The sequence below is a fragment of the Astatotilapia calliptera genome, chromosome 3, assembly GCF_964374335.1.
Source record: "Astatotilapia calliptera chromosome 3, fAstCal68.1, whole genome shotgun sequence".
Lineage (NCBI taxonomy): Eukaryota > Metazoa > Chordata > Actinopteri > Cichliformes > Cichlidae > Astatotilapia > Astatotilapia calliptera.
In genome coordinates this window covers 23,797,614-23,813,141 of record NC_137424.1, presented here as the reverse complement: position 1 = coordinate 23,813,141, position 15,528 = coordinate 23,797,614, and the positions used below count along the sequence as shown (strand labels likewise).

General features: G+C 57.0%; 9 non-coding genes and 1 pseudogene across 9 annotated transcripts; all 10 read left to right on the top strand.

The window, feature by feature from the left end:
- The first annotated feature begins 795 nt into the window (after window positions 1–795).
- LOC145426493 (5S ribosomal RNA) lies at window positions 796–914 on the top strand. The gene has a single exon (XR_013907203.1). It is a non-coding gene; the product is annotated as a 5S ribosomal RNA (ribosomal RNA).
- Window positions 915–2,403: 1,489 nt separating this feature from the next.
- On the top strand, window positions 2,404–2,522 carry LOC145427043 (5S ribosomal RNA). Its single transcript, XR_013907767.1, has one exon. It is a non-coding gene; the product is annotated as a 5S ribosomal RNA (ribosomal RNA).
- Window positions 2,523–3,929: 1,407 nt separating this feature from the next.
- On the top strand, window positions 3,930–4,048 carry LOC145426492 (5S ribosomal RNA). The gene has a single exon (XR_013907202.1). It is a non-coding gene; the product is annotated as a 5S ribosomal RNA (ribosomal RNA).
- A 1,646-nt stretch (window positions 4,049–5,694) lies between these two features.
- On the top strand, window positions 5,695–5,813 carry LOC145426770 (5S ribosomal RNA). Its single transcript, XR_013907486.1, has one exon. It is a non-coding gene; the product is annotated as a 5S ribosomal RNA (ribosomal RNA).
- A 935-nt stretch (window positions 5,814–6,748) lies between these two features.
- LOC145427396 (5S ribosomal RNA) lies at window positions 6,749–6,867 on the top strand (annotated as a pseudogene).
- Window positions 6,868–8,123: 1,256 nt separating this feature from the next.
- Window positions 8,124–8,242, top strand: LOC145427234 (5S ribosomal RNA). Its single transcript, XR_013907966.1, has one exon. It is a non-coding gene; the product is annotated as a 5S ribosomal RNA (ribosomal RNA).
- A 1,137-nt stretch (window positions 8,243–9,379) lies between these two features.
- On the top strand, window positions 9,380–9,498 carry LOC145426769 (5S ribosomal RNA). Its single transcript, XR_013907485.1, has one exon. It is a non-coding gene; the product is annotated as a 5S ribosomal RNA (ribosomal RNA).
- A 1,015-nt stretch (window positions 9,499–10,513) lies between these two features.
- Window positions 10,514–10,632, top strand: LOC145427742 (5S ribosomal RNA). The gene has a single exon (XR_013908284.1). It is a non-coding gene; the product is annotated as a 5S ribosomal RNA (ribosomal RNA).
- A 1,094-nt stretch (window positions 10,633–11,726) lies between these two features.
- On the top strand, window positions 11,727–11,845 carry LOC145427741 (5S ribosomal RNA). Its single transcript, XR_013908283.1, has one exon. It is a non-coding gene; the product is annotated as a 5S ribosomal RNA (ribosomal RNA).
- Window positions 11,846–13,371: 1,526 nt separating this feature from the next.
- Window positions 13,372–13,490, top strand: LOC145426998 (5S ribosomal RNA). The gene has a single exon (XR_013907721.1). It is a non-coding gene; the product is annotated as a 5S ribosomal RNA (ribosomal RNA).
- The last annotated feature ends 2,038 nt before the right edge of the window (window positions 13,491–15,528 follow it).

Sequence of the window (15,528 nt, the reverse complement as noted above, 5' to 3'; positions counted from 1 at the left end):
TTACACCACACCAGGGCCTGTGGCTGCTGGCTGAGGCCACTTACACCACACCAGGGCATTAGTTGCTATTGAGGCCAATTGCACCACACCAGGGTCTGTGGCTCTTGCTCAGGCCACTTACACCACACCAGGGCCTGTGGCACTGGCTGAGGCCACTTACACCACACCAGGGCCTGTGGCTCTGGCTGAGGCCACTTACACCACACCAGGGCCTGTGGCTGCTGGCTGAGGCCACTTACACCACACCAGGGCCTGTGGCTGCTGGCTGAGGCCACTTACACCACACCAGGGCCTGTGGCTGCTGGCTGAGGCCACTTACACCACACCAGTGCCTGTGGCTTCTGGCTGAGGCCACTTACACCACACCAGGGCCTTAGTTGCTATTGAGGCCACTTACACCACACCAGGGCCTGTGGCTGCTGGCTGAGGCCACTTACACCACACCAGGGCCTGTGGCTCTTGCTCAGGCCACTTACACCACACCAGGGCCTGTGGCTCTTGCTCAGGCCACTCACATCACACCAGGCCCTGCGCTTCTGGCCGAGGCCATCTTCACCAAACCAGGCCCTGTGCTGCTAGCTGTGGCCATGTACAACACACCAGGCCCTGTGCTGGTTCCTGAGGCCATCTTCAACAATCCAGGGCCTGTGCTGTTAGATAAATGCTAAACTGAGCCTTTGGGTTAGGGTATTATGCAAACATGCAGGTATGGTTAAAGGATTGTCTTCGTAACTTCAGGTACTTGCCACCTAATCAGTTGAATCCATAAATTGAGACATTGTGCTGGGGCCAGCAGCTTACGGCCATACCACCCTGAGCACGCCCGACCTCGTCTGATCTCGGAAGCTAAGCAGGGCTGGGCTTGGTTAGTACTTGGATGGGAGACTGCCTGGGAATACCTGGTGCTGTAAGCCTTTCATTTTCATGTTATTGAACCGCTTTTGATCCAGAGAAGGGGTGTATTAAAAGACCAAAAGCAGCTGCCCATTAATGAGGGCACATTAACGACATTGCTTTTGGCTGTTTTCCAATGTCTTGTGCTGCTAGCTGATGCCACCTACACCACACCAGGGCCTGAGTGACCGGCTGGGGCCACTTACACCACATCAGGGCCTGTGGCTGCTGGCTGAGGCCACTTACACCACACCAGGGCCTGTGGCTGCTGGCTGAGGCCACTTACACCACACCAGGGCATTAGTTGCTATTGAGGCCAATTACACCACACCAGGGTCTGTGGCTCTTGCTCAGGCCACTTACACCACACCAGGGCCTGTGGCTGCTGGCTGAGGCCACTTACACCACACCAGGGCATTAGTTGCTATTGAGGCCACTTACACCACACCAGGGCCTGTGGCTGCTGGCTGAGGCCACCTACACCACACCAGGGCATTAGTTGCTATTGAGGCCAATTACACCACACCAGGGTCTGTGGCTCTTGCTCAGGCCACTTACACCACACCAGGGCCTGTGGCACTGGCTGAGGCCACTTACACCACACCAGGGCCTGTGGCTCTGGCTGAGGCCACTTACACCACACCAGGGCCTGTGGCTGCTGGCTGAGGCCACTTACACCACACCAGGGCCTGTGGCTGCTGGCTGAGGGCACTTACACCACACCAGGGCCTGTGGCTGCTGGCTGAGGCCACTTACACCACACCAGGGCCTGTGGCTCTTGCTCAGGCCACTTACACCACACCAGGTCCTGTGGCTGCTGGCTGAGGGCACTTACACCACACCAGTGCCTGTGGCTGCTGGCTGAGGGCACTTACACCACACCAGTGCCTGTGGCTGCTGGCTGAGGCCACTTACACCACACCAGGGCATTAGTTGCTATTGAGGCCACTTACACCACACCAGGGCCTGTGGCTGCTGGCTGAGGCCACATACACAACACCAGGGCCTTAGTTGCTATTGAGGCCAATTACACCACACCAGGGCCTGTGGCACTGGCTGAGGCCACTTACACCACACCAGGGCCTGTGGCTGCTGGCTGAGGCCACTTACACCACACAAGGGCCTGTGGCTGCTGGATGAGGCCACCCACACCACACCAGGGCCTGTGGCTGCTGGCTGAGGCCACTTACACCACACCAGGGCCTGTGGCTCTTGCTCAGGCCACTCATATCACACCAGACCCTGTGCTTCTGGCCGAGGCCATCTTCACCAAACCTGGCCCTGTGCTGCTTGCTGTGGCCATGTACAACACACCAGGCCCTGTGCTGGTTCCTGAGGCCATCTTCAACAATCCAGGGCCTGTGCTGTTAGATAAATGCCAAACTGAGCCTTTGGGTTAGGGTATTATGCAAACATGCAGGTATGGTTATAGGATTGTCTTCGTAACTTCAGGTACTTGCCACCTAATCAGTTGAATCCATAAATTGAGACATTGTGCTGGGGCCAGCAGCTTACGGCCATACCACCCTGAGCACGCCCGACCTCGTCTGATCTCGGAAGCTAAGAAGGGCTGGGCTTGGTTAGTACTTGGATGGGAGACTGCCTGGGAATACCTGGTGCTGTAAGCCTTTGATTTTCATGTCATTGAACCGCTTTTGATCCAGAGAAGGGGTGTATTAAAAGACCAAAAGCAGCTGCCCATTAATGAGGGCACATTAACGACACTGCTTTTGGCTGTTTTCCAATGTCTTGTGCTGCTAGCTGATGCCACCTACACCACACCAGGGCCTGAGTGACCGGCTGGGGCCACTTACACCACATCAGGGCCTGTGGCTCTGGCTGAGGCCACTTACACCACACCAGGGCCTGTGGCTGCTGGCTGAGGCCACTTACACCACACCAGGGCCTGTGGCTGCTGGCTGAGGCCACTTACACCACACCAGTGCCTGTGGCTGCTGGCTGAGGCCACTTACACCACACCAGGGCATTAGTTGCTATTGAGGCCCCTTACACCACACCAGGGCCTGTGGCACTGGCTGAGGCCACTTACACCACACCAGGGCCTGTGGCTGCTGGCTGAGTCCACCTACACCACACCAGGGCATTAGTTGCTATTGAGGCCAATTACACCACACCAGGGTCTGTGGCTCTTGCTCAGGCCACTTACACCACACCAGGGCCTGTGGCACTGGCTGAGGCCACTTACACCACACCAGGGCCTGTGGCTGCTGGCTGAGGCCACTTACACCACACCAGGGCATTAGTTGCTATTGAGGCCACTTACACCACACCAGGGCCTGTGGCTGCTGGCTGAGGCCACTTACACCACACCAGGGCATTAGTTGCTATTGAGGCCAATTGCACCACACCAGGGTCTGTGGCTCTTGCTCAGGCCACTTACACCACACCAGGGCCTGTGGCACTGGCTGAGGCCACTTACACCACACCAGGGCCTGTGGCTCTGGCTGAGGCCACTTACACCACACCAGGGCCTGTGGCTGCTGGCTGAGGCCACTTACACCACACCAGGGCCTGTGGCTGCTGGCTGAGGCCACTTACACCACACCAGTGCCTGTGGCTTCTGGCTGAGGCCACTTACACCACACCAGGGCCTTAGTTGCTATTGAGGCCACTTACACCACACCAGGGCCTGTGGCTGCTGGCTGAGGCCACTTACACCACACCAGGGCCTGTGGCTCTTGCTCAGGCCACTTACACCACACCAGGGCCTGTGGCTCTTGCTCAGGCCACTCACATCACACCAGGCCCTGCGCTTCTGGCCGAGGCCATCTTCACCAAACCAGGCCCTGTGCTGCTAGCTGTGGCCATGTACAACACACCAGGCCCTGTGCTGGTTCCTGAGGCCATCTTCAACAATCCAGGGCCTGTGCTGTTAGATAAATGCTAAACTGAGCCTTTGGGTTAGGGTATTATGCAAACATGCAGGTATGGTTAAAGGATTGTCTTCGTAACTTCAGGTACTTGCCACCTAATCAGTTGAATCCATAAATTGAGACATTGTGCTGGGGCCAGCAGCTTACGGCCATACCACCCTGAGCACGCCCGACCTCGTCTGATCTCGGAAGCTAAGCAGGGCTGGGCTTGGTTAGTACTTGGATGGGAGACTGCCTGGGAATACCTGGTGCTGTAAGCCTTTCATTTTCATGTTATTGAACCGCTTTTGATCCAGAGAAGGGGTGTATTAAAAGACCAAAAGCAGCTGCCCATTAATGAGGGCACATTAACGACATTGCTTTTGGCTGTTTTCCAATGTCTTGTGCTGCTAGCTGATGCCACCTACACCACACCAGGGCCTGAGTGACTGGCTGGGGCCACTTACACCACATCAGGGCCTGTGGCTGCTGGCTGAGGCCACTTACACCACACCAGGGCCTGTGGCTGCTGGCTGAGGCCACTTACACCACACCAGGGCATTAGTTGCTATTGAGGCCAATTACACCACACCAGGGTCTGTGGCTCTTGCTCAGGCCACTTACACCACACCAGGGCCTGTGGCACTGGCTGAGGCCACTTACACCACACCAGGGCCTGTGGCTGCTGGCTGAGGCCACCTACACCACACCAGGGCCTTAGTTGCTATTGAGGCCAATTACACCACACCAGGGTCTGTGGCTCTTGCTCAGGCCACTTACACCACACCAGGGCCTGTGGCTGCTGGCTGAGGCCACTTACACCACACCAGGGCATTAGTTGCTATTGAGGCCACTTACACCACACCAGGGCCTGTGGCTGCTGGCTGAGGCCACCTACACCACACCAGGGCATTAGTTGCTATTGAGGCCAATTACACCACACCAGGGTCTGTGGCTCTTGCTCAGGCCACTTACACCACACCAAGGTCCTGTGGCACTGGCTGAGGCCACTTACACCACACCAGGGCCTGTGGCTCTGGCTGAGGCCACTTACACCACACCAGGGCCTGTGGCTGCTGGCTGAGGCCACTTACACCACACCAGGGCCTGTGGCTGCTGGCTGAGGGCACTTACACCACACCAGGGCCTGTGGCTGCTGGCTGAGGCCACTTACACCACACCAGGGCCTGTGGCTCTTGCTCAGGCCACTTACACCACACCAGGGCCTGTGGCTGCTGGCTGAGGGCACTTACACCACACCAGTGCCTGTGGCTGCTGGCTGAGGGCACTTACACCACACCAGTGCCTGTGGCTGCTGGCTGAGGCCACTTACACCACACCAGGGCATTAGTTGCTATTGAGGCCACTTACACCACACCAGGGCCTGTGGCTGCTGGCTGAGGCCACATACACAACACCAGGGCCTTAGTTGCTATTGAGGCCAATTACACCACACCAGGGCCTGTGGCACTGGCTGAGGCCACTTACACCACACCAGGGCCTGTGGCTGCTGGCTGAGGCCACTTACACCACACAAGGGCCTGTGGCTGCTGGATGAGGCCACCCACACCACACCAGGGCCTGTGGCTGCTGGCTGAGGCCACTTACACCACACCAGGGCCTGTGGCTCTTGCTCAGGCCACTCATATCACACCAGACCCTGTGCTTCTGGCCGAGGCCATCTTCACCAAACCTGGCCCTGTGCTGCTTGCTGTGGCCATGTACAACACACCAGGCCCTGTGCTGGTTCCTGAGGCCATCTTCAACAATCCAGGGCCTGTGCTGTTAGATAAATGCCAAACTGAGCCTTTGGGTTAGGGTATTATGCAAACATGCAGGTATGGTTATAGGATTGTCTTCGTAACTTCAGGTACTTGCCACCTAATCAGTTGAATCCATAATTTGAGACATTGTGCTGGGGCCAGCAGCTTACGGCCATACCACCCTGAGCACGCCCGACCTCGTCTGATCTCGGAAGCTAAGCAGGGCTGGGCTTGGTTAGTACTTGGATGGGAGACTTCCTTGGAATACCTGGTGCTGTAAGCCTTTCATTTTCATGTCATTGAACCGCTTTTGATCCAGAGAAGGGGTGTATTAAAAGACCAAAAGCAGCTGCCCATTAATGAGGGCACATTAACGACATTGCTTTTGGCTGTTTTCCAATGTCTTGTGCTGCTAGCTGATGCCACTTACACCACACCAGGGCCTGAGTGACCGGCTGGGGCCACTTACACCACATCAGGGCCTGTGGTTGCTGGCTGAGGCCACTTACACCACACCAGGGCCTGTGGCTGCTGGCTGAGGCCACCTACACCACACCAGGGCCTTACTTGCTATTGAGGCCAATTACACCACACCAGGGTCTGTGGCTCTTGCTCAGGCCACTTACACCACACCAGGGCCTGTGGCTGCTGGATGAGGCGACTTACACCACACCAAGGCCTGTGGCTGCTGGATGAGGCCACTTACACCACACCAAGGCCTTAGTTGCTATTGAGGCCACTTACACCACACCAGGGCCTGTGGCTCTGGCTGAGGCCACTTACACCACACCACGGCCTTATTTGCTTCTAAGGCCACTTACACCACACCAGGGCCTGTGGCTCTGGCTGAGGCCACTTACACCACACCAGGGCCTGTGGCTCTTGCTCAGGCCACTTACTCCACACCAGGGCCTGTGGCTCTTGCTCAGGCCACTCATATCACACCAGGCCCTGTGCTTCTGGCCGAGGCCATCTTCACCAAACCAGGCCCTGTGCTGCTAGCTGTGACCATGTACAACACACCAGGCCCTGTTCTTGTTCCTGAGGCCATCTTCAACAATCCAGGGCCTGTGCTGTTGGATAAATGCTAAACTGAGCCTTTGGGTTAGGGTATTATGCAAACATGCAGGTATGGTTATAGGATTGTCTTCGTAACTCCAGGTACTTGCCACCTAATCACTTGAATCCATAAATTGAGACATTGTGCTGTGGCCAGCAGCTTAGCGCCATACCACCCTGAGCATGCCCGACCACGTCTGATCTCGGAAGCTAAGCAGGGCTGGGCTTGGTTAGTACTTGGATGGGAGACTTCCTTGGAATACCAGGTGCTGTAAGCCTTTCATTTTCATGTCTTTGAACCGCTTTTGATCCAGAGAAGGGGTGTATTAAAAGACCAAAAGCAGCTGCCCATTAATGAGGGCACATTAACGACATTGCTTTTGGCTGTTTTCCAATGTCTTGTGCTGCTAGCTGATGCCACCTACACCACACCAGGGCCTGAGTGACCGGCTGGGGCCACTTACACCACATCAGGGCCTGTGGCTGCTGGCTGAGGCCACTTACACCACACCAGGGCATTAGTTGCTATTGAGGCCAATTACACCACACCAGGGTCTGTGGCTCTTGCTCAGGCCACTTACACCACACCAGGGCCTGTGGCACTGGCTGAGGCCACTTACACCACACCAGGGCCTGTGGCTGCTGGCTGAGGCCACTTACACCACACCAGGGCCTGTGGCTGCTGGCTGAGGCCACTTACACCACACCAGGGCCTGTGGCTGCTGGCTGAGGGCACTTACACCACACCAGTGCCTGTGGCTTCTGGCTGAGGCCACTTACACCACACCAGGGCCTGTGGCTCTTGCTCAGGCCACTTACACCACACCAGGGCCTGTGGCTGCTGGCTGAGGGCACTTACACCACACCAAGTGCCTGTGGCTGCTGGCTGAGGGCACTTACACCACACCAGTGCCTGTGGCTGCTGGCTGAGGCCACTTACACCACACCAGGGCATTAGTTGCTATTGAGGCCACTTACACCACACCAGGGCCTGTGGCTGCTGGCTGAGGCCACATACACAACACCAGGGCCTTAGTTGCTATTGAGGCCAATTACACCACACCAGGGCCTGTGGCACTGGCTGAGGCCACTTACACCACACCAGGGCCTGTGGCTGCTGGCTGAGGCCACTTACACCACACAAGGGCCTGTGGCTGCTGGCTGAGGCCACCCACACCACACCAGGGCCTGTGGCTGCTGGCTGAGGCCACTTACACCACACCAGGGCCTGTGGCTCTTGCTCAGGCCACTCATATCACACCAGACCCTGTGCTTCTGGCCGAGGCCATCTTCACCAAACCTGGCCCTGTGCTGCTTGCTGTGGCCATGTACAACACACCAGGCCCTGTGCTGGTTCCTGAGGCCATCTTCAACAATCCAGGGCCTGTGCTGTTAGATAAATGCCAAACTGAGCCTTTGGGTTAGGGTATTATGCAAACATGCAGGTATGGTTATAGGATTGTCTTCGTAACTTCAGGTACTTGCCACCTAATCAGTTGAATCCATAAATTGAGACATTGTGCTGGGGCCAGCAGCTTACGGCCATACCACCCTGAGCACGCCCGACCTCGTCTGATCTCGGAAGCTAAGAAGGGCTGGGCGTGGTTAGTACTTGGATGGGAGACTGCCTGGGAATACCTGGTGCTGTAAGCCTTTCATTTTCATGTCATTGAACCACTTTTGATCCAGAGAAGTGGTGTATTAAAAGACCAAAAGCAGCTGCCCATTAATGAGGGCACATTAACGACACTGCTTTTGGCTGTTTTCCAATGTCTTGTGCTGCTAGCTGATGCCACCTACACCACACCAGGGCCTGAGTGACCGGCTGGGGCCACTTACACCACATCAGGGCCTGTGGCTCTGGCTGAGGCCACTTACACCACACCAGGGCCTGTGGCTCTGGCTGAGGCCACTTACACCACATCAGGGCCTGTGGCTGCTGGATGAGGCGACTTACACCACACCAAGGGCCTGTGGCTGCTGGCTGAGGCCACCCACACCACACCAGGGCCTGTGGCTGCTGGCTGAGGCCACTTACACCACACCAGGGCCTGTGGCTCTTGCTCAGGCCACTCATATCACACCAGACCCTGTGGCTCTGGCTGAGGCCACTTACACCACACCAGGGCCTGTGGCTCTGGCTGAGGCCACTTACACCACATCAGGGCCTGTGGCTGCTGGATGAGGCGACTTACACCACACCAAGGGCCTGTGGCTGCTGGCTGAGGCCACCCACACCACACCAGGGCCTGTGGCTGCTGGCTGAGGCCACTTACACCACACCAAGGGCCTGTGGCTGCTGGCTGAGGCCACATACACCACACCACGGCCTTATTTGCTTCTGAGGCCACTTACACCACACCAGGGCCTTAGTTGCTATTGAGGCCAATTACACCACACCAGGGCCTGTTGCTCTTGCTCAGGCCACTTACACCACACCAGGGCCTGTGGCTCTTGCTCAGGCCACTTACTCCACACCAGGGCCTGTGGCTCTTGCTCAGGCCACTCATATCACACCAGGCCCTGTGCTTCTGGCCGAGGCCATCTTCACCAAACCAGGCCCTGTGCTGCTAGCTGTGGCCATGTACAACACACCAGGCCCTGTTCTGGTTCCTGAGGCCATCTTCAACAATCCAGGGCCTGTGCTGTTGGATAAATGCTAAACTGAGCCTTTGGGTTAGGGTATTATGCAAACATGCAGGTATGGTTATAGGATTGTCTTCGTAACTTCAGGTACTTGCCACCTAATCAGTTGAATCCATAAATTGAGACATTGTGCTGTGGCCAGCAGCTTACGGCCATACCACCCTGAGCACGCCCGACCTCGTCTGATCTCGGAAGCTAAGCAGGGCTGGGCTTGGTTAGTACTTGGATGGGAGACTTCCTTGGAATACCTGGTGCTGTAAGCCTTTCATTTTCATGTCATTGAACCGCTTTTGATCCAGAGAAGGGGTGTATTAAAAGACCAAAAGCAGCTGCCCATTAATGAGGGCACATTAACGACATTGCTTTTGGCTGTTTTCCAATGTCTTGTGCTGCTAGCTGATGCCACTTACACCACACCAGGGCCTGAGTGACCGGCTGGGGCCACTTACACCACATCAGGCCCTATGGTTGCTGGCTGAGGCCACTTACACCACACCAGGGCCTGTGGCTGCTGGCTGAGGCCACCTACACCACACCAGGGCCTTAGTTGCTATTGAGGCCAATTACACCACACCAGGGTCTGTGGCTCTTGCTCAGGCCACTTACACCACACCAGGGCCTGTGGCTGCTGGCTGAGGCCACTTACACCACACCAGGGCATTAGTTGCTATTGAGGCCACTTACACCACACCAGGGCCTGTGGCTGCTGGCTGAGGCCACCTACACCACACCAGGGCATTAGTTGCTATTGAGGCCAATTACACCACACCAGGGTCTGTGGCTCTTGCTCAGGCCACTTACACCACACCAGGGCCTGTGGCACTGGCTGAGGCCACTTACACCACACCAGGGCCTGTGGCTCTGGCTGAGGCCACTTACACCACACCAGGGCCTGTGGCTGCTGGCTGAGGCCACTTACACCACACCAGGGCCTGTGGCTGCTGGCTGAGGCCAATTACACCACACCAGGGCCTGTGGCTCTTGCTCAGGCCACTCACATCACACCAGGCCCTGCGCTTCTGGCCGAGGCCATCTTCACCAAACCAGGCCCTGTGCTGCTAGCTGTGGCCATGTACAACACACCAGGCCCTGTGCTGGTTCCTGAGGCCATCTTCAACAATCCAGGGCCTGTGCTGTTAGATAAATGCTAAACTGAGCCTTTGGGTTAGGGTATTATGCAAACATGCAGGTATGGTTAAAGGATTGTCTTCGTAACTTCAGGTACTTGCCACCTAATCAGTTGAATCCATAAATTGAGACATTGTGCTGGGGCCAGCAGCTTACGGCCATACCACCCTGAGCACGCCCGACCTCGTCTGATCTCGGAAGCTAAGCAGGGCTGGGCTTGGTTAGTACTTGGATGGGAGACTACCTGGGAATACCTGGTGCTGTAAGCCTTTCATTTTCATGTCATTGAACCGCTTTTGATCCAGAGAAGGGGTGTATTAAAAGACCAAAAGCAGCTGCCCATTAATGAGGGCACATTAACGACATTGCTTTTGGCTGTTTTCCAATGTCTTGTGCTGCTAGCTGATGCCACCTACACCACACCAGGGCCTGAGTGACCGGCTGGGGCCACTTACACCACATCAGGGCCTGTGGCTGCTGGCTGAGGCCACTTACACCACACCAGGGCCTGTGGCTGCTGGCTGAGGCCACTTACACCACACCAGAGCATTAGTTGCTATTGAGGCCAATTACACCACACCAGGGTCTGTGGCTCTTGCTCAGGCCACTTACACCACACCAGGGCCTGTGGCACTGGCTGAGGCCACTTACACCACACCAGGGCCTGTGGCTGCTGGCAGAGGCCACTTACACCACACCAGGGCATTATTTGCTATTGAGGCCACTTACACCACACCAGGGCCTGTGGCTGCTGGCTGAGGCCACCTACACCACACCAGGGCATTAGTTGCTATTGAGGCCAATTACACCACACCAGGGTCTGTGGCTCTTGCTCAGGCCACTTACACCACACCAGGGCCTGTGGCACTGGCTGAGGCCACTTACACCACACCAGGGCCTGTGGCTCTGGCTGAGGCCACTTACACCACACCAGGGCCTGTGGCTGCTGGCTGAGGCCACTTACACCACACCAGGGCCTGTGGCTGCTGGCTGAGGCCACTTACACCACACCAGTACCTGTGGCTTCTGGCTGAGGCCACTTACACCACACCAGGGCCTGTGGCTCTTGCTCAGGCCACTCACATCACACCAGACCCTGCGCTTCTGGCCGAGGCCATCTTCACCAAACCAGGCCCTGTGCTGCTAGCTGTGGCCATGTACAACACACCAGGCCCTGTGCTGGTTCCTGAGGCCATCTTCAACAATCCAGGGCCTGTGCTGTTAGATAAATGCTAAACTGAGCCTTTGGGTTAGGGTATTATGCAAACATGCAGGTATGGTTAAAGGATTGTCTTCGTAACTTCAGGTACTTGCCACCTAATCAGTTGAATCCATAAATTGAGACATTGTGCTGGGGCCAGCAGCTTACGGCCATACCACCCTGAGCACGCCCGACCTCGTCTGATCTCGGAAGCTAAGCAGGGCTGGGCTTGGTTAGTACTTGGATGGGAGACTACCTGGGAATACCTGGTGCTGTAAGCCTTTCATTTTCATGTCATTGAACCGCTTTTGATCCAGAGAAGGGGTGTATTAAAAGACCAAAAGCAGCTGCCCATTAATGAGGGCACATTAACGACATTGCTTTTGGCTGTTTTCCAATGTCTTGTGCTGCTAGCTGATGCCACCTACACCACACCAGGGCCTGAGTGACCGGCTGGGGCCACTTACACCACATCAGGGCCTGTGGCTGCTGGCTGAGGCCACTTACACCACACCAGGGCCTGTGGCTGCTGGCTGAGGCCACTTACACCACACCAGAGCATTAGTTGCTATTGAGGCCAATTACACCACACCAGGGTCTGTGGCTCTTGCTCAGGCCACTTACACCACACCAGGGCCTGTGGCACTGGCTGAGGCCACTTACACCACACCAGGGCCTGTGGCTGCTGGCTGAGGCCACCTACACCACACCAGGGCCTTAGTTGCTATTGAGGCCACTTACACCACACCAGGGCCTGTGGCAGTGGCTGAGGCCACTTACACCACACCAGGGCCTGTGGCTGCTGGCTGAGGCCACTTACACCACACCAGGGCATTAGTTGCTATTGAGGCCACTTACACCACACCAGGGCCTGTGGCTGCTGGCTGAGGCCACCTACACCACACCAGGGCCTGTGGCAGTGGCTGAGGCCACTTACACCACACCAGGGCCTGTGGCTGCTGGCTGAGGCCACTTACACCACACCAGGGCATTAGTTGCTATTGAGGCCAATTACACCACACCAGGGTCTGTGGCTCTTGCTCAGGCCACTTACACCACACCAGGGCCTGTGGCACTGGCTGAGGCCACTTACACCACACCAGGGCCTGTGGCACTGGCTGAGGCCACTTACACCACACCAGGGCCTGTGGCTGCTGGCTGAGGCCACTTACACCACACCAGGGCCTGTGGCTGCTGGCTGAGGCCACTTACACCACACCAGGGCCTGTGGCTGCTGGCTGAGGCCACTTACACCACACCAGTGCCTGTGGCTTCTGGCTGAGGCCACTTACACCACACCAGGGCCTTAGTTGCTATTGAGGCCAATTACACCACACCAGGGTCTGTGACTCTTGCTCAGGCCACTTACACCACACCAGGGCCTGTGGCACTGGCTGAGGCCACTTACACCACACCAGGGCCTGTGGCTGCTGGCTGAGGCCACTTACACCACACCAGGGCCTGTGGCTGCTGGCTGAGGCCAATTACACCACACCAGGGCCTGTGGCTCTTGCTCAGGCCACTCACATCACATCAGGCCCTGCGCTTCTGGCCGAGGCCATCTTCACCAAACCAGGCCCTGTGCTGCTAGCTGTGGCCATGTACAACACACCAGGCCCTGTGCTGGTTCCTGAGGCCTTCTTCAACAATCCAGGGCCTGTGCTGTTAGATAAATGCTAAACTGAGCCTTTGGGTTAGGGTATTATGCAAACATGCAGGTATGGTTAAAGGATTGTCTTCGTAACTTCAGGTACTTGCCACCTAATCAGTTGAATCCATAAATTGAGACATTGTGCTGGGGCCAGCAGCTTACGGCCATACCACCCTGAGCACGCCCGACCTCGTCTGATCTCGGAAGCTAAGCAGGGCTGGGCTTGGTTAGTACTTGGATGGGAGACTACCTGGGAATACCTGGTGCTGTAACCCTTTCATTTTCATGTCATTGAACCGCTTTTGATCCAGAGAAGGGGTGTATTAAAAGACCAAAAGCAGCTGCCCATTAATGAGGGCACATTAACGACATTGCTTTTGGCTGTTTTCCAATGTCTTGTGCTGCTAGCTGATGCCACCTACACCACACCAGGGCCTGAGTGACCGGCTGGGGCCACTTACACCACATCAGGGCCTGTGGCTGCTGGCTGAGGCCACTTACACCACACCAGGGCCTGTGGCTGCTGGCTGAGGCCACTTACACCACACCAGGGCCTGTGGCTGCTGGCTGAGGCCACCTACACCACACCAGCGCCTTAGTTGCTATTGAGGCCAATTACACCACACCAGGGTCTGTGGCTCTTGCTCAGGCCACTTACACCACACCAGGGCCTGTGGCTGCTGGCTGAGGCCACTTAAACCACACCAGGGCATTAGTTGCTATTGAGGCCACTTACACCACACCAGGGCCTGTGGCTGCTGGCTGAGGCCACCTACACCACACCAGGGCATTAGTTGCTATTGAGGCCAATTACACCACACCAGGTCTTTGGCTCTTGCTCAGGCCACTTACACCACACCAGGGCCTGTGGCACTGGCTGAGGCCACTTACACCCCACCCGGGCCTGTGGCTCTGGCTGAGGCCACTTACACCACACCAGGGCCTGTGGCTGCTGGCTGAGGCCACCTACACCACACCAGGGCATTAGTTGCTATTGAGGCCAATTACACCACACCAGGGCCTGTGGCACTGGCTGAGGCCACTTACACCACACCAGGGCCTGTGGCTGCTGGCTGAGGCCACTTACACCACGCCAGGGCCTGTGGCTGCTGGCTGAGGTCACTTACACCACACCAGGGCCTGTGGCTGCTGGCTGAGGGCACTTACACCACACCAGTGCCTGTGGCTTCTGACTGAGGCCACTTACACCACACCAGGGCCTGTGGCTGCTGGCTCAGGCCACTTACACCACACCAGGGCCTGTGGCTGCTGGCTGAGGCCACTTACACCACACCAGGGCCTGTGGCTGCTGGCTGAGGCCACTTACACCACACCAGTGCCTGTGGCTGCTGGCTGAGGCCACTTACACCACACCAGGGCATTAGTTGCTATTGAGGCCCCTTACACCACACCAGGGCCTGTGGCACTGGCTGAGGCCACTTACACCACACCAGGGCCTGTGGCTGCTGGCTGAGTCCACCTACACCACACCAGGGCATTAGTTGCTATTGAGGCCAATTACACCACACCAGGGTCTGTGGCTCTTGCTCAGGCCACTTACACCACACCAGGGCCTGTGGCACTGGCTGAGGCCACTTACACCACACCAGGGCCTGTGGCTGCTGGCTGAGGCCACTTACACCACACCAGGGCATTAGTTGCTATTGAGGCCACTTACACCACACCAGGGCCTGTGGCTGCTGGCTGAGGCCACTTACACCACACCAGGGCATTAGTTGCTATTGAGGCCAATTGCACCACACCAGGGTCTGTGGCTCTTGCTCAGGCCACTTACACCACACCAGGGCCTGTGGCACTGGCTGAGGCCACTTACACCACACCAGGGCCTGTGGCTGCTGGCTGAGGGCACTTACACCACACCAGTGCCTGTGGCTGCTGGCTGAGGCCACTTACACCACACCAGGGCATTAGTTGCTATTGAGGCCACTTACACCACACCAGGGCCTGTGGCTGCTGGCTGAGGCCACATACACCACACCAGGGCCTTAGTTGCTATTGAGGCCAATTACACCACACCAGGGCCTGTGGCACTGGCTGAGGCCACTTACACCACACCAGGGCCTGTGGCTGCTGGCTGAGGCCACTTACACCACACAAGGGCCTGTGGCTGCTGGATGAGGCCACCCACACCACACCAGGGCCTGTGGCTGCTGGCTGAGGCCACTTACACCACACCAGGGCCTGTGGCTCTTGCTCAGGCCACTCATATCACACCAGACCCTGTGCTTCTGGCCGAGGCCATCTTCACCAAACCTGGCCCTGTGCTGCTTGCTGTGGCCATGTACAACACAC